The sequence below is a fragment of the Pelodiscus sinensis genome, chromosome 13 (assembly GCF_049634645.1).
Source record: "Pelodiscus sinensis isolate JC-2024 chromosome 13, ASM4963464v1, whole genome shotgun sequence".
NCBI lineage: Eukaryota > Metazoa > Chordata > Testudines > Trionychidae > Pelodiscus > Pelodiscus sinensis.
The window spans coordinates 32,835,387-32,853,887 of NC_134723.1; the positions used below are offsets into that span (position 1 = coordinate 32,835,387).

General features: G+C 41.4%; 1 long non-coding RNA gene across 2 annotated transcripts in view; it reads right to left on the bottom strand.

Moving 5' to 3' along the window:
* Positions 1-391: 391 nt before the first annotated feature.
* Positions 392-18,501, bottom strand: part of LOC142831294 (uncharacterized) — a 30,557-nt gene continuing 12,447 nt past the window's right edge. The window contains exons 2-5 of one of the 2 annotated variants that reach the window (XR_012907013.1): positions 16,728-16,806; positions 16,150-16,286; positions 14,712-14,781; positions 392-4,186 (exon numbers count right to left, since the gene is read on the bottom strand). This is a non-coding gene — a long non-coding RNA (uncharacterized LOC142831294). The remainder of the gene's footprint in view (positions 4,187-14,711; positions 14,782-16,149; positions 16,287-16,727; positions 16,807-18,501) is intronic. The other variant, XR_012907014.1, reaches the window with a different exon arrangement.

The following is an 18,501-nucleotide window of genomic DNA, read 5'->3' on the forward strand; positions in this document are numbered from 1 at the left end:
CTGAGAAGGAGAAAGACTCTCCCCACATTCTCCTCACACCCCAGAACCTACAGGTCCCCAGACTATTCAAATTGGTGTGCTACAGCCCCGTGGGGAGGGCAGGGAGGAGCTGGAGCCCCAGTGCAGGCTCCTTAATGCTGAGATGGGAGTCCTGAGCCTCGATGGTCAGATCTAGGCAAGCCGGGGGCCCATCCAGCCCCCCGGGCCTTAGGTTCCCCACTGCTGCCCTATGACATATGCAATGTAACTCACACAATTATGTAACATGCCTTTTATTGGAGTCGGGTGTTTTAATACACAATTAAATGTCATCAAAAATATTGTTCAGTTTACAGTGAAGTTTAAAGAAATATTGTCAATGTTGTTAGAACAAAATGTTGGTCTATCGTGACAGCCAGCAGACCTTAAACTAAGTTGTATATCTGTGGAAACAGGCTGTTTCATTGTCCACTGAAATCAGTGAAAGGTCTCCCCTTAAATTCAATGACCATTGGATTAGGCCCTAAACCTAGGTGGAATATAAATTACAAGAAAGTTAAGCAGGAAAAATTCTAGTTAGCATGACCATGACGCATCTAGAATCACTATGTTATAATGCAGTATTATAGTTCATCCATTACAATCTGTCTTCAATCCATCTTTCTTCTCTTTACTAGTGAGACTCACAGCAAGCAAATTGTTTGTATACCTGCTTTTTCTATCACAGCATAAATGAAATAGATTTTTTAATTTGAGCCTCACAGTAAAGTCATAGGTTTGCTATGTATTTTAGGTTGAACCATGGATCCATTCCAAATTATGTTCTCACTAAAGCAGATAACCTTCTGGTCTAACAGACTGGTAATCTTGACAAGCATCTAGAGCATAAATCTTAAAATCAAAGTAATAAAATCACAGATCTTTGGGTTTGGGGAACCTGCCGGATCACCTATTCTATCTTTGCTATTGCAAGCAAAAAGGAAACAGCACTACTGTAATTGGATGTTGATTGTATTTTGTGATTGGGCCATGATTACTGGCCTTTCAAATATAAGTTCCCATGCGTTGCATAAGGAGTTTGGGTTGGTGACACATTAGCTTTCTTCAAATTAACCTATTGTTGAACTACTTCCCAGCAACTTTGTAACAATAGCAGTATTTTCTGCACTAAATACGCTCAATTTACCAGTAAAAATGTGTTTTCAAACTGCTAGCCCTGCAAACTCACAACAACCACCAACACCACCCACATAATAACAACAATTAATGAAGCATAATATAGGCACTTAGTAGTAGGGAGCAGTTAGGTAACATTAAAATATTTTGGCTGCTCAGGTATATATATAGCAACTAAGCACAGATTTACTAGATCTGAGTTTGCAGGCATAACTAACTCAGCAAGGTCGGGACTGAATGAAATGACTGGAAATCAATCAAATGCGTGAAGTACAATGGGGTATCAAAGTAGTTAATTATTTAAAAACTTTACTCAATGTACAACATAACAGTGCTGTTGTAGCCAAGTAAATCCCAGGATATTAGAGATACAAGGTGTGTGAGGTCTTGTCTCTGCAGACGTTATTCCAACAAAACATATTACCTTGTCCACATTGTCTCTCAGTACAGTACAGAGCAGGTAAACCAACCAGCCTGTTCTTCTGCTTAATACACGAACATTCTGAAAAATGTGCTTGGCTTCATAGATTCACTTTAATTTGAACCTGTGATAAAATTTTGATCTATAAGCTAATGTTGCTTCACTTGGAATTGCGTGTTATTCTTAGTACCTGTCAGGATCAGCTGTGGATGATGTGGCTGGAATAGGATTGCTTCTCATAAAAACATACAGACAAGAGGCAGATCACTAGGTAGGTAAAAGGGGCTGGCTTGGGGTGCACCCCCTTCATCTCGGACTGCTCCAGCACCTTCAGCCCTGAGCCTGCCACCCTCCTGGTGCCCTTTAGGGAGGGGGAGCTGAAGCTCTTCCCCTTCCCGATTCATATGGGAACATTGCTGGCTGTTCCACTTCATCAGGGAGTGAGGGGAAAGTGCAGTTTGCTGCATTCCTCACTCTGCCTGGGGAGCATAGGGGGAAGATGACCTGTACCTGCCCCAGCCAGGGGATATACATCCCTTCTCCTGGGTGTGCGCACTGGAGCTGCAGCAGCCATGGAGAAGTGGGCCATAATGTAAATGTATTTTTGTAAATGAGCATGTGCATATATCTGACAAAACAAATTATATTTCTATGCTTTTCTTTTCCAGTTCCAATGTTAATCCCCAAATATTTCATTCTTAATCTTAATTTAATCTACAAATACACGTTTGGAGATTGCAAATCCTTATACATGTGGTGAGACGAACGAGCACATTAGTCAATGACACTACTCGTAAAAATTAACGTTATATGTAGTGCACAATTTATTCATCAAATGTGGTTCCTTTTACACTTCATGCATTATTTATACAAAAAACTTTGATCGGAGTTACTTTGCTTGTAATTTGACATAATAGCAATGTAATGTGTAAACACCGTTCATCCTCTTTATTGCTCACAAAATATTCACTTCAGCGATTGCATGAATATTCACTCTCTGGAAATTGTTATATTGGGCAGTATTATTGGTCATTTGGGTCTGATGGTGTTGTTTCTGTTGCCTAATTTTAAGATGTGCTAATCCACAAGAGCTTTCAGGATAGCTCTCCAAAGACTTCTAGAAAGAATACATAATGGATTATATAATATCTGATATGTATATATGATACTTTCCCTTTTCCCCAACACTCTTCTGAGTACTATTATTCTCTCACTAATGTTTGTGAAAACGGAATGTTTGGGGGGGGGGTCACAGATACCATCAACATGAAGGAGAATCCATGTCAGTAAATACCTCCTTACAGTGTTTGCATAGCTTTAGAAAGGCACGCTCATATTGTTAGGGATTCCAGTTCTAGGCCTTGGCCCTGAGGACACAGGTGCCTTTTGTAAGAGTAAACTACAAAACATGTTGCAGTAAGTTTGCCTACTTATCACATCAGGGTGGTGCAGAATTTTTTAGTTCTAAGCAGCTACAGGTTGGACCTCCCTGGCCTGGCTCCACTGGGACCTGACCCATCCCAAATAAGGGAATTTGCCAGATCAGGAGAGGTCCCCTGCTACCAAGACACTGCTCCTCCTTCCAGCTGACTCTGTTCCAGCCACACTGCCACTGGGCTTGGTCTCCAGCAGGCTGCCTCCTGCTGGCTGGGGCTCTCCAGGAATGGAGCTCCTCAGCTGCCGTGGCCCCACTTATGCCCCGTCCGACTCCTCACTGCTGCTTCACCTAGCTGGGGCTCCCTGTGGAACAGGCTCCTTGCTGCTGCTGCTGCACTTGGCCAGAGCTTCCCTAGGACTGGGCTCCCTGGCTGCCCTGCTGCTGCCCTGTCCAGCCAGAGCTCCCCAAGGATGCGGCTTGCTGGTCCCGATGGTGGGGCTCCCTGCAGCTTGACTCCCAACCAGCTCACACTTGTGAGCACTGGGTCTCTCTGTTCCAGCAATATCCTTGGTTCTGCTGGACCACAGATATTGCTGGACTAGAGAGTCCTGGATTTAGGAGGTTCAACATGTAGTACATTTTATAAATTCATCATTTTGCTGTTCAACACTGGCATGAACTGATAGATAGGCACAACAAGCTCCAATGCTGTATAGAAGTGGCATTCGGCCTACAACAACCAAAGAGCTATTTGGGCATCAAACAGAGTCTCAGCCACAAAGGAATGAGCCACATTAAAAACAGAAAAAATAAGTGCAGCTAATTTATTAGAGAGTTAATATACTGCTGCAAACGTGTCAGTAAACATTGTAGTTGGTTCCTCAGGGCTCAGCCAGAGACCTAGTATCATTGGCCATCTGTCTTCATCCGTTTCAACTGGCTTAACGATATCAGTGCAATCCATAGGTGTATATGTATAGATGCACTTGCACTTTTATGCTTTGTTTTAAATTGTGTAGGAGCGGCTGCCACATCACCATCAGGACATTGTGGGAGGCCTTAATCAAATGTGAGAAAAAAAAGCCTAGAGCAACTCAGAAGCCATAGTTAGAGTATAAACACTGGAGACTGAAACATGACATGAGCTATGTAAACAGTTAGCCTCAGCTTTTTCTTGTACCCCACACACTCTTCTTACATTCTCTCTCTTGTTTTGTCCACCCTGGACAGATCTGAAAAAGAATAAATAAATATAAATAAATAGTAAGGTAGATCATAGAATAGTGGCCTCTACCTTTCGATTTTAAGAGTTTTCTTTGATCAATTGCACTCATATTATGTCCATTTGTCTGGATTAGGATAGCAACTGAGCAGAAAGATGAGGCAGTTGCACCCTAATCATGTTTAAATTTTAATATAAACTTTGGTTTCGACCAAACTCAATAGCTCTTTCCATATGCAAAAATTCCACTGAGATCAACAGGACTTATGGGCCTCAATTGCTAACCTGCTCTATTTTGGAGAAATCTTATCTACCCAGGGAAAACGTATTAGCAAATTTTTAAAGGGTTTGATAGTGCTGCAGAGCACATTTCTTCCCATCAGCGCCCACGGTAATTATTCCTTTACATGCTGCTGAATCATCAATACTGCAATCAGTGTTTGCAAGTACAATGTTTGGAGTCCCTGAAGAGCGATTTTTTTAAAACGGTGCATGGCAGGTATGAGGACAAGTCCCATTCACAAATAGTGTTACAAATGACAAGCAAGTTTAAGTGCACACGCACATACACACTGTGCCTCTCCCTCCCTCCATCCTACTCTCTCTTCAAAAGAGGAAAGGAAGTATTTTCAGAATTCCCTTTGTTGAAATATTCATGCCCCGTCTCAGAGGGTGAAGGGCACATTTTAGTACCCAAGGTCTCTATAAGATAAACATGAAGTCTCTAGCCCAGCTGGTGCTTGACAGTAGCTGTATTTGTCTCTTCTAGCTTTTTGTTCAGGGATTTCTTAATTAATAAAAGAACCTTTTTAGTATTCATGCTTAGATTTCTTTTTAGTATTTGGTTCAAGGCAGTGCTTATTGCAAAAGAGGGTAACTTGAGGAAACTATGTTTCTCCCCAAAGTGAATGTTTCTTATTAATTTTTGAGATCTATTAATGTTGAATCTTTATTTCCAGAGCTGAGATCAGGAAGTAACATCATGGATTGCCTTTGCATCTCCAATGATTTGGCATATTCATTCTTTACCCCTCATCCCCCCCATTTTTCTTGCATTGGGTTCCACCCCTATGCACACAGAACACTTTCATTCCATCCTGGTGTTGTTCAATCTATCCTGTGCTTCTTCACTTCAAGACCAACGAGAGCACTAGAAAAGAGACCCCAGGATCTCACCTCTTGGACAGAGAAGCTGGAAGAGAGCTCTGCTTTAAAACAATGACAGGGAAGGCACGTGTGAGCTTAGATACACCTGATGGGATTTTGTCTCAGTGATGTTATTGGTAATGGCTGACTATCACAAGCTACTTTTTTTTAATCATTTTAGTTTCTGGGAAAGAAGATTTTCTTTCCTTTGCCTGAAAATGCATATATATGATGAACTTGTGCAAGCTTCCGGGCATCTAAATACAACCTGATTTTTCTAATGCCATGCCAACCACGACCATTCTATTATTGTCCAGATGAAAAATGACAAGACAGAAACTTGGCTTAAAATACATCAAAAAGGCACCTTCTGCTGGTTTTGGGAGTTATTACTGACTTCTCCTTCACATAGGATGTGAGTGATTTGATTGAGATTTGTATTTTTAGTGACAACAATGTAAAAGACTCCAAAAGTCTTGTAAAGATACAGTTACTGATTTGGAGGCGAAAGATTCGTAACCTTGATCACACAAAAGAACACCTGTGTTCTATGAGTACAGTCAACCCCCACATACAGAGTATATTTTACCATAAGATGGAATTCATATTCTTTTTATAATGAGCTAAATCTTTATCCTTGAATGTGGCTGATCTTTTCCTACAGAAAAAAAAATCTCCCAGGTTCTATATTTAGAATTATTATTGGAGCAAATTCATTCATAGAATCATAGGGCTGGAAGAGACTTCAGGAGGTCACCAAGTCCAGCTCCCTGCCCAAAGCAGGACCGATCCCAGCTAAATCAACTCAGCCAGGGCTTTGTCAAGCTGAGATTTAAAAACCTGCATTTGCAGAAAATCGTGCCAGTCTAGATGTAGCCAGCATGTGTGTGTCATGGAGGAAAGCTGAGCCACCCTATCATCTCCCTCCCACCTGTAGGCTCCTGGCCTCGCTGGCACCTTCACATGCCTGCTTGTCCCTGGGACATGGGGGTAGCGATCTCCCCCGGAGATATCTGTGCCCCTGCAGGAAAGGGCACACTGTGTAGGCCACAGATGGCCTTGCTCCAAGCACATCGCCTTCATCTGATCCGAGACCTGCATGACCATGACCCCAACGGTCGATCTCCCCATGCCAAAACTGGTTCCTCACAGAGTGGTAGCTGTCCAGCATAGCGGGTTTCCACAATGTGATGGTGACACACACTTCTGGAGGGGGATGGCGGGTCACATGGGGTGTCCTGTTATCTGAGGGCAGGGGTGAGCCAATCACAGAGCTCCAGGAAATTCTGGAGCTGCTGCTGGTCATCCCACCGTTCTATGATGATACAGTCCCACCAGTTGGATTTGGTATCCTGTCATAAGTGGTGGTACACGGTGTGCAGGGGTGCTTTGGGGGGGCTGTGCTGCATGAGCAGTGCGTGGAGAGAGGTGAGAAGGTGTCCCACGGGAAGCAGCTGTTCCTGGTTCTGAAGTGCCACAAGAGCAGCCTGCACAAACTGCACTAGGAGGTGCAGCATTAGATCTAGGAGCTGGAGACTGCTTTGTAGCAGGTGCAGTTCCATGTCTGAGTGCTGTGGTGTCCTCAAGGGCAACCAGAGCATGCAGTGAAATGGATTTGCAGTCCCTTAAAGAGGTAGGCAAATGAGATGAACCTGAGACACGACTGTACAGGGGGTTCCCTTTAAGCATGAGCCTCAGATAGCTTCAGGCAGCAGCTCTGGGAAGTGACTGCTGAACTGATGACCTGTCCGAAGTACTTCCAGGTGGCCTTAAATGTGATTGAGGCTTCAATCAGAGTGGCTGCTCTAATTCAAAATAGCTCAGTGCTATTACTATGGGCATTTGCAGTGTAGACACACGATTTCAAAATAAGCCATTTCGGAGTTTTAATTCCAAATAGCTTATTTTGAAATAATGCTGCTCTGTAGACGTACCCTCAGATATCAGCCCAGCCTCACAGTTGTTTGGGGCATGCTCAAGAAGCCGTCTCTTGGGCAACGGCAATTTCTACAATTAATCATATTGCACCTAATATTACTTTTCTGGGAAAAGCAATGGGTAGGTTCTGGAAAGGCCATTTTGGTGTCACTTTGAAAGCTCAGAAGTCTTGAACTCTTTCACAGTCTAGTGACTGCCCTTGCCTCGTTGGCTGATGAGCTGAGTGAGGGGCAAAGGTAAAAAAAACATGCTGGTTTTATAGTTTGATAATACTGATCATAAGGTTTGGTTAACTTTTCTACAGACCACATCTGGAAGGTTTGAAGTCACTCTGGAGTAGCTCTGCTTCTTTTTTGAGAGATTCGAGATGGAGGTTTTGGGAAATTTCTCTTATGTAGCTAGGGATTTTTCATATGGCGAACAGCTAAGTTTTCTTCTAACACCTCTCCTGTTCAACATGTCTATATGGATAACTTTTTTCAGTCACACTCAGATGATAGTTTCGTTTTACTCCAGAGTCTGGGACTTCAGTGAAAGTGAGCATGATGAAACTCACCCCAAGAAAGCTGCAGATGATGCTAGAGGTTGTGAGTGTTTTGAGTGTATGGTGGTGCTGTGTCCTGTCCTAGTATCAGGGATTTTGTTCATCTCTTCTCCAAGATGTGTGTTCTTCGCGGGTGCTAATCTGTCGTCTTATCTGGCACTAGCATTCAAAAGCACCTTAACCATCTGAATGGGGTGAAGAATTTAGTGGTTGACCTTATCATCGGTGTTCACATTAACAACTTTTTTGAGTATTTTCTGGTGGACCTTAAATAATCCATCACCTCATTAGTCTCCAAACATAAACCACTCCTGTCTATAGTGATGAATCCAATAAGCTCAGGCCTGTCATGAAAATTTGGGAAAGGTTTAGAGAAGTGATACTTTGGGGTACACACAAAATTAGCTTGGCTTTCTAAAAGCAATAGGACTTTAGCCAGGGTAAACACTGGCAGATAAGGCTCTTTGGAAAACAAATCACTTTCAACCAGGTGTAACACCACTGAAATCAATAGAATTACACCAGTAATGAACTGGTTCCAATATGTTTATTCTCTAAACTCCCTTCACACAGCAAATCATTGTAAGATTAGCATTAATCTGACTGAAATATACTGAGCAATCCAATTCTCCGGCTAATTCTATTAAGAAGTATTTTCCACAAGCTAGTTTGAAATGTTATCATATGATGACACAATGTAAGCTATTTTATTGGATTTATGTAAATCCTTTCTTCACTGAAAAATCTTGGAAGAGTTCTGCAGTTGCTTATGGGATCCCTGCACTGAATAGCATCGCAAATATTTCTCCAGAATAAGCAACTTCTTAGGCCCACCTGCAGATTTGTTACCTAGTCTCCTGCTCCAGCAACCTGAGTAGAGGGGAGACAACTCCCTGCCCGATCTTCCTCATCACAATTGCCTAGCCTAAAGTAGGCCTGTTCTTTCAGTGGTCTCTGAGGAAGTTAGATGAAATAGGAATAACATCAGCATATTTCAATCTCTCCTGATCTTTCCTTTCATTTAGCCATTTTCTCTTAACTTTGTACAAATAACAGGGAGAGCTTATACAAAGGGCTTTCACTTGCTGTTGTTTCTATAAGACAAATAGGAGATTAAGAGCCATATTCTCTTATCCCTGAACAGGTGAACAATGGAAAATGCTTCCACTGTTCCTTAATACGTTTGGGCCAACCACAGTAGAATTTCATTGTCTCTCAGAAATTCTGATCCAGGAACTCGAAGCACTTACTTAGATAGTTAGATTTTCAGGGCACGTTTCATTAGCTGTATGTTTAGTGCCTAGCACAATAGGGAACAGCTCCATGATTGGAGTCCTGCAGCTCAACTACAGTACAAATATTAAATAATAATAAGCACCTGCTTGACTTTAAGCAAGTGAATAGTCTTGTCGGCTTCAATGGGATTACTTATGCTTAAAGTTCATTGCATATTTAAGTGCTTTGCTGGACTGGGGCTTCTGGCTCAAATTACTAAGCTTTTCTTCAGTAAACGTACCGACTTTCTTTCTTAAAGGTCAAAGGAATGGCTTTTCTTGTTTTCTGCTGGACCCGCTGAATCTTTAAAACATCTCTTTAAAAATATATTCAATAAATCCTGAATATACGTATGTCATATAGGGCCTAATCCTTAAAACAACCACAGATGCTAAAGAGAAATAGGGCTTGGGAAAATGCACAGGATTGGTCTCTAAAAGATTCAGTACATCTCCTTCAACAGTCAGAATTTTTTTAAAAGCTCCTTATTCTTATTTATTTAGTTGTTCTCAGATTTTTAAAAAAAGCAATGTTCTATCTAGACAAGGAGATTCACGTATCGCTTTCCAAAATATGAAGGGATAAATGCCATATGCACTGTTGCTTCTGAAAAGATTTGACCTTTATTAGAGTAACCGAGTAAACAGAATTCTGAGGGGTTTGTTTCTCTTGTAAATTAAATGGTATGTTTGTAGATGGAAAGGTCAATTTTCAGTAAAGCTGTGCTTTCAAAAATATCACCTATTCTCAGCTAAATGAAAGGAGTTAATTAGGTCTACAGTTGAATACATAACACATAATTCTTTTATCTTTGTTTGAAAATCAATTGTTTATGGCATAAAAAGGATACACTTGTCATCATTAGGTATAAAGGTTTGTTTGCCGCAAAAGCAAATATAATTTTAGTCTAAAGTATGAGGCTGTGGGGCCTTGAAGTGTTGAGGTCTTTTGAGAGTATGCGTAGCTTAGCCATGTTCTCCTACCTGTCAGCTTTAGAATATTAAGACAGTTTGTTTCTGTCTACAGAGGGAAAAACACCCTACTTTTCCGTTTACTTTTCTAATGAAGGAAAAATAGTTAATTAGTGTATTGATCAAATCTATGCATCAGTACTGCACAGGGAACTGGACAGATACACCCCTGGATTCAAAATCAGTGCCTTATTGCCTATTCATTTTTGTAGCAACAATGCCATCATGAAAATATTCATTAAGAAACAGTATTTTAATTCGATGAACATCTCATGTTAATTCAGAAGTGTTCTGCAAGGCATGAATTTTCAAAGCTAGTTCCGCTTAAGTTTCTAATTTATGCTACTCAGCATTTCATAGGAATATTATGAGGAATAATTATATAGGGCCATATCTTCATATCCTTTGTCACAGAGGATATCGGAAGGAATGGAAAACCTGCTCCTTTTGATTGAATCCTGTTCGACTGATATCTCCTTTCTCTCAGTCTCCATGGAACTCCTCTGCATGATCTCTGTTCATACGGGCCTCCACGGTTTAAGCAGTGTAGCCACAGGGAGTGGCGGGGCACAGACTGAGGCTTATTTTGTGGTGTTGTCATCCTCATCTTTCTTCAGACCTGCAAGTTGCATAAAGCTGAACCTGCCAACATTTTCAGAGGTGAAAGTCTCTTCTGCCTCATTCCCTGTAAGGGAGAAGTTTGAAGGCAGGTCAGTGGGATTGCAGTTCTATAGACAGTGACATGGCAGTATGAAAGGAAGAGGGTAGACTGGAGTAATTGGATCCCTCCATGAATGATGTGCAGCAGGCCACTGGGGACATCTTGGGATTTCCTGTGGCTCTTGTCTTTCAGACAAGTCTTGATCTGGTTGTAATTTTTGCTACTGCACTTTGAATGGAGAAATGCTATGTACATACTATTATTATTTACATTAGGTAGGCGATTCTTCATGCAAGTGTGTATGTCCAACTGCAACATTTATTGATCTGATGAGTTTCACTGAACAGTAGATTTCATAAGAAAAACCCCACAGGCCCATTCTTTGCTCAATTCAGTAGCATCGGTTTGTTTTGAAAGTTATCTCAGTATAACTGTACTTGCTTTTCCACATGAGTTGAATAAATCTGATGTCAATATTTGTCATAGAAGGATGTCAGGTGCGGATAAATGAGAAATGGTGAGGAAACTGTTTGAGGATAAAAGCAGAAATGTAGACTTGTGTATAATGCAGAGATTTGTAATAAGTAATGGAAAGGGAAACATACCGCTAAACACCCCAAAAATTATGCGCTTAGATTTTCAAAGCTGTTATTACTTTTCATGGGTACTGTGTGACCAAATCCCCTAGTTAGGTTTAAATATTTCAGCTATTATAGGTAACAAAGTTTAATATTCACAGTGACACAAAGACATCTCTACACTAGGGCAGTATTGTGCTAAAATGGTTTCACTGTCCAGCATACATTGGCAAGGGCAGCCCGTCCATATATGTGAATGAGGCGGTCGCCTAGGGTGCCAAGTTAAATGGAGCACCAAATGGTGGCACAATATCATTGAGGGGTTTGGAGGTGGGGGTGCCGATTGCATGGTTCTCCTAGGGCGCCAGTTTCTGGCAACTTGTGTAGGGCTGCCCCTGTACACTGGTTAAACTGTGCTGTCAGCCCAGGGGATCTAATCTATAACAAAATTCACTCCAGCCTGTATTGACTAGGAAAGCCATATTGGAAACCTGCTAGGAAGAACTATATTCTTATACAATCCTAGCATTAACCAGACTGAGTATTTATGACAGTCAAACAAACATAAAGCTGTTTGATTTATTAATTACAGTAAAAATACCTGGGAAGAATTCTGAGTTTCCTCTCACCTTCCAGCTCTCTTGGCAGTTTTAGAAGGAAATAGCTAAGGCAGGATATTGACCTTACTGAAGAACATAGAATCATAGCGTATGTCTACACGGCAGCATTATTTCGAAATATCTAATTTCAAAATAATCAATTCAATATAGCTTATTTCAAAATAACGCGTCTACACACAAAATGCATTTCGAAATAGCATTTTTCTATTTCAAAATAGCGCATCCACACTGACTGTATGTTGAATCGCATTTAAGGCTGGTTGGAACCAGTTCCGGCAGGGCATCAGGTCAGAAGTGACCTTGTAGCTAGGGCGGCCAGCAGGGCACCCTGGGAAGGGCTGGAGGCCCCCTATTTCGAAATAAGCATCTACACAGCACTTATTTTGAAATAGCAATTTCGAAATTGGCGCTATGACTCGTGGAATGAGGTTTACCAATTTCTAAATAAGCGCTCCACTATTTCCAATTAATTTTGAAATAATGGAATGGCTGTGTAGAGGCTAGGAAAGTTATTTTGAAGTAACTGCTGTTATTTCGAAATAACTTTTCTGTGTAGACATACCCATAGAATTATTGGGTTGGAAGAGACCTCAGAATGTAGTTAGTAAAGGCAAAGTTGCTATCCTAAAGAGGTACTTTCTGTTTCAAAATTTCCTGTCTGGGTCACATGTTTGAGGTGAACACATAGAATGGGACATTTAAGTGTTTAAATGTTGTAGAGGCTGTTGCTATGCGCAGGCCTAGTGACGGGGGGCAATGGGGATGACTTCCCTGGAGCTTGGCAATTCTAAAAGGCCCAGGGCAGCAGCGACATCCAGAGCTCCGGGCCCTTTGAATTGCCGGTGGTGTGCCTTATTGCATGCTCCTGGTGGCTCTGAGGTCTGGGAGGGCCTGGTGTGGTGCACTCCAGGTTGCACTGAGGGCTGGTTGTTCCAACCCCACCCTTACTACCTCAGGCCCTGCCCTTTCCAGAGCCACCCTCAACCTTGCCCAGGGGCCTGGCATGGATGTTGGCTCCCCTGACCATGTAAAACCCTAATCTTGAGAGAAAGAGAAATTTCATGGGAACTGTGGGGGCTGCTGGCAAAAGCACATGCCCAGTGATGACAGTGTGAGTATCATGCATACAGTCCCCATTAAAGTCATTGCAAATTGCACACTGCAACTGGTAGGGTGAGCATACCCTTGGGTTCTATTCGCAGTTATACTACAACTTCACTGTGCACCTTGAGCAAGTCACAACTTTTCTGTACCTCAATTTACCTAAATGCAAAAGGGGTTTGTAACAGTACTTACCTGCCTCAGTGATTTATTTGCAGGCTTAATTAGTCATGCATGTCCAAAGTATTATCATTAGTTTGCTAACAAAAGTCTAGAAAGAGCAGTAATGGAAGTGACAGTATAATTTTATATTGCAGTAAAAGTTCAGTAAAGATTTTTAGCAAAGTCTGTGCAACTGGATTTACACAATTAAGAACCTCGATTAATTATGTTCTGTACTTTCATAGTTTTCCTGGTGCAACCACCAAGACCCTGCAAAGCAGAAATACGGGAGGCCTAATCAGCTGCTGATCATTTAAAACCAGAGCCTTGCAATAGCAGACCTCTCTCTTGTATTCATTTTACTCAGAGCACAACCCTGGCATTTCAGAAGATGAGAAGCACCTTTCAGCTTGAATACACTCTGAAATATGTCTGCAAACACGTTTGGCCTCAGACTGAGAAATGTCAGATTTCTGGAATGAACAAATGGGCACAGTCCTCATGTCACTAGTTAGATGGCCATGTACAGATGGAGAATGACTCCTTTCCCAGTTTCTAAGACTGGTTTGCAGCATTTCATAGCCTGTTGTATGGACAGTCTTTATGGAATGAAAAGCATGCTCCACGATTCAATGTAGACCAACATCTCACACCTGCCATGCTGATAAAATAATAGCAGACCAAAAAAAACCCGCAAAAACAAACAAGCAAACAAAGAACCTAACAAAGCCAACCAAAGCAACCCACTGAAGGAGGCATTGGTAAGAGAACTGCTCATTATGAATCTGCCATGGGCCTCTATTGTTGGGCTATAGTAGAATCCCTAATTATTGGGACCCTCCTCCATCTCCTATTTTGTTCATTGTTATACATTATTTTTATTCCAGTGTTGCCAACTGAAATCAGGGCCTAAGTGTGTGAGGCACTGAATAATCTCAAGACAAATGTAGGTTGAGAGATGACACACAAGCAGAGAGAACAGAATGATGGTCTGCTAACAGCATGTGAATGCCACTGATTGGCTGGTTGTATTTTTTTTTACAGGAAGGCCTAACGTTCAGATTCACTACCTCCCCCCTGTTTTCTGAGATGGAGTTGACAAGCAGAGTAGTGTCTAAATAATTTGAGCAGCTTCCACTTTAACATTCATCCTCAAGGAGGAACAGTCAGTTGAGGGTTCCCAAATAACATGACGTGTGATGAGCAGGCATGGTAGAGTTACAGACTATGGTGTTCTCAGACTGCTACATATGATGTAATTACCCCTTGTAGCAGGGGAAACATTTACTGTCTCTTGAGGGCCCCTGTGGGCTAGGATTGCCTTTGTGGCCATCCCTACTCTTTGCCCCCTTCATCTGGCCCCCTGTAAGAATTCAGTCTCAAGTGACCTTCTAAAGTCAATCTGTTAATTTATTCTCTACTATTTCTCTTCAGATTGTACCAAAAAATGGAACTTGCAAGTCCAGAACAAGCATTTCTCTCAGATGGGGCTCATCATGTAATCAAGGCTGGCATAGCTCAGATCAACCTTTTACACACCCTTCCTCCACTTCAAAACAGCCTGGCGGGAGCAGGTTCTGCTATTGTGCTTTGGCATGGTAAGTCCAACCTGAGGGGAAAAAAAATCGACATTAGGTTGTTTCCCAGGCCAAGCAAAGGGTTGCAGAGCTGGTTACCAGAGAGTGATTCTGATGTTTGTGCCATTATGGCTTCAAGGCACTTCATGGGGCATGGTCAATGCCAAGTGTGAAGGGGCATCTAGTAAGGTAGGTAATTCCTTCTCAATTGTTGAATAATATGTGTGTCTGAATAAAAGCTTGCATCTCAGAAACACAATGCAGGTTTTCCCCCCATTAAATTCCTGTGACAGAAGGGCTGCCAGATATATCAGTTTGCAATATAAAGGAGCACTTGAAATTGAGGCTCCGTAGCACTGGTTGAGAATACAACAGATCTTTCAGTGTCTTAAAAGCTTTTTCACACTGGTAGGTCCAATGTACTCATGTCATTGCTGACTGCTCTGTTAGACCTCTGATTTTAGTGCTATTGTCATGAAGTGAGGCATGAACTGCTGATAATATCCACCTAAACCCAAAACTGTCTTCACTTATTTCTTCCTAGTGTGCCCAGATCTTTTTTTCTAGGGCACTGGGCTTATTCATCAGATTCTGAATATGTGCATTTCTCATCCAGCATCCTAAATAGTTTGTGTTCTGTTTCCTAAATTTTTCAACATTGGCCATAAGTCCAGCTTTCTGTGATGACTTGAATACTGGATTGATGAACACGCTTTCCTGTTCCCTATAGGCTTTCAAGAGGTTTATATGCTTTTCTTCACAATTTCATATGATCCTTGCCACTTGACGAGCGATTTACTTTCTGAGTGTGTGAGGAGGAGAACTCTGCCCCCTGGTTGGAACACTTTCTCTTGGCAATGCTTATAATATTCTTTCTGAGACTATAGTGCTTTGGCTAGGTACTCTTTGGCTTAGTGTTTCTAGCTGCTGTTTCATCTGGAGTATGTAGTGGATACATTAGTATCTCCTGGGTGCTGATCTTCCTGAGACATCCTTAGTAGAGCTAGTATCCCTGGACACTTATCTTCTAACTCCTATTTTGGGGATTTTTAGGAGCTGAGAAATGCTTCTTTCAGAAGATCTGCTTTTCCCAGAGGGACTGTGCATGCTAGATCATCTCAGGAATTCTCTCCCCCCACCCCCACACACTTTATTTTGATGGGGTAGAGGTGATAGCATTAAGCAGATACAGATGGAGTATGGTTTTGCACCATGGATGCAAGAACTAACCATCAAATCAGATTTTTGTAAACATCGCAAAGGATATTAGGTCTCCCATGGACTAGACACCTATTCCATCAAGGTAGAGGTGGTATGTTCCTCAAAGAGGATAGGCAACATAATTATTTTGTTAGCCCAGATGGGAAAGATCATAGTAGTATCCGGGCATGAGCTCTTACCCACTCTTAGAAGCACTTGACTGGTTCCTCTTTGAAGGGACAGGCCTTATCCTCCAATCAAATAGGGCTCTTCTTGTAATCAGAGATGGCTTAGCCCAAGGTTCTCCAGCCATAGGCAAGAAACCCTTTACACTCATCTACAAAGAGGAAAACCAGATGGCTTCAGAGATCCAGACACCTATTCAATTCCAGGAGTCTGTGGTCATGAAGGTTAATTTCTTCTGAACCAGCTCCATTCAAAAGTATCTAATGCACACATTGGTACATTTCCTGTATTTCATATCAAGGGATCTACTCTATTACAGTCCCTCACAGGATGAGATTTTCACTGACCCTATAATATATACCAAAATGGCTTATGTCACTGCTTAGGACTAGGTAAGAAGTAATATCATAGGTTCTTGAGCTAATGTCTAGTATAAGTCACTGACATTGTAAACCATAAAGAAATTGAAAGAAACAACTTTCACATGGGTTTTTTATTCAATACTTAATAATAATAAGAAAGGTTCTAATATTCTTTTCTTGTGATTGAGTAGTTATCCTACCCTGACTAATTTGTTATCCTGTGTGTTTACCTTATAATGCCATTTTGTTACTGTCACAGCCAACTTGGAATGCTCTTCTTGCTAACTTTCTTCTTCCCCCAGATGTGACCTTGGATTGAGGACAAAGAGGAGGAAGGTTTGAGAAACAGGGAGTTTGCACAAACTAGCAAGAAAAGCTGGTCTCCAAGAAAGTAAATGAACTAGTTTTTTTTGTCTGTTTCTTAAAATGTTTGTATTCCCCAGTTATCAGAGATAACTGATTATGGGTTTATTCAGCAAATAATTTACCTTGCTCAAGTCTTACACCTCTCATCCTAAAATTTTTTATCAACCTTGAATTCCAGAATTTAGTTTGGCTACTTCTCCTTCCTATCTGTCTTATATTCGTGACTTCAATTTTTCTATTCTGAAGAACATAGTTTCTTCTTCCCAGAAGAAGCCAAGGTTGGGGACTGGGAAATTAGAAATGGGCCTTAACCAACCAAACACATTCAGCTTTTGAGGAACTTCAAATATAGAACTCAGCTACACTGCTGGCTTATACCTCTATAATGAATCAAACTGAAATGCCAGATGCAAACACCTTGAAAATCGGGAAAGTTTGGACTTATGATGCAGTTTTAAATTTTGCAGTTGGGCAGCACCTGTAATGGAAATGGAAATTATATGATTTTTCAAACATATGGAACATTGTTATTTCTATGCCCGATTTCTTTAAACACATCTCAGTTATTTGAACTTCTTAAGATCTAAATCAAAGGAAAAATTACAGCTGTGTGTCTGAACACAAAAATAGCATATGAAATTAATTAGTGTATATTTTTCCTTACTGTAATAAGTCAAATTACCAAACTAATTTTTACCATTTAAACATCAACAAGATCAAAAGCCCACTTTTGGGCTGTGTACTCATATAAGATAACATTTTTAACCAACATTTACATTAATTTGTGTGAGAGCATGTGAAAATATATGATCAGCAGACACACACATTATACTAATTTGAAAGCATAAAAGTCAACTGTAGACAGAATAAATATGTCTAAAGAAATTCTCATTAAAAATGTGAAGGTTGCAAGTCAAACACATAAAATCTGGAAAATGCCAGAATTCAGGTGGCCTGCACAACTTTTGTTCACCCCCCTCCAATGTGTACATGTTATAATACAGTTTTCATTTACCCTCTCACATACTTTTTTCCCACAGGACTCCCTGTCTTATTCAGGGCATGTCTAAATTACAGAGAAGATGGATCCTCTGGAGGTTAATCTTCTAGTGTTTGAGTTAGCAGGTCTAATGTAGACCCCTAAATCGAATGCTGAAGGCAGCCCCCACCAGAATCTGGTACTCCTTGTTCTGTGAGGAATGAGAGAAGCTGGCAGAAGTGTGTGCTTCCATCGGCTTCCCGCAGTATAGACACCGCAGTTGCTCAGCTTAAGGTAAGGTAAATCCAGCGACGCATTTTGCATAGCTGGATGTCATACCTTAAGCCAACCTTCCTGGTCTCAGTGCATAGGACAAGCACACTGGAAATAAATAAGGGCTTTGCAATATATAATGCTTCTATCTTCCTCCTCTCTCTCTGTTCCTACCTCCCCTCATTCCTGTCCCACCTCTGTTCCTTTCCCTGATCCCACCTTTTGAGATCCTACTCCTGTCACTTTGGTCTGCATCTCTGTGGGTATGTCTACACTACCCCGCTAGTGCGAACTAGCAGGGTAATGTATGCATACCGAACGTGCAAATGAAGCCCGGGATTTGAATTTCCCGGGCTTTATTTGCATAAGCCGGCCGGCGCCATTTT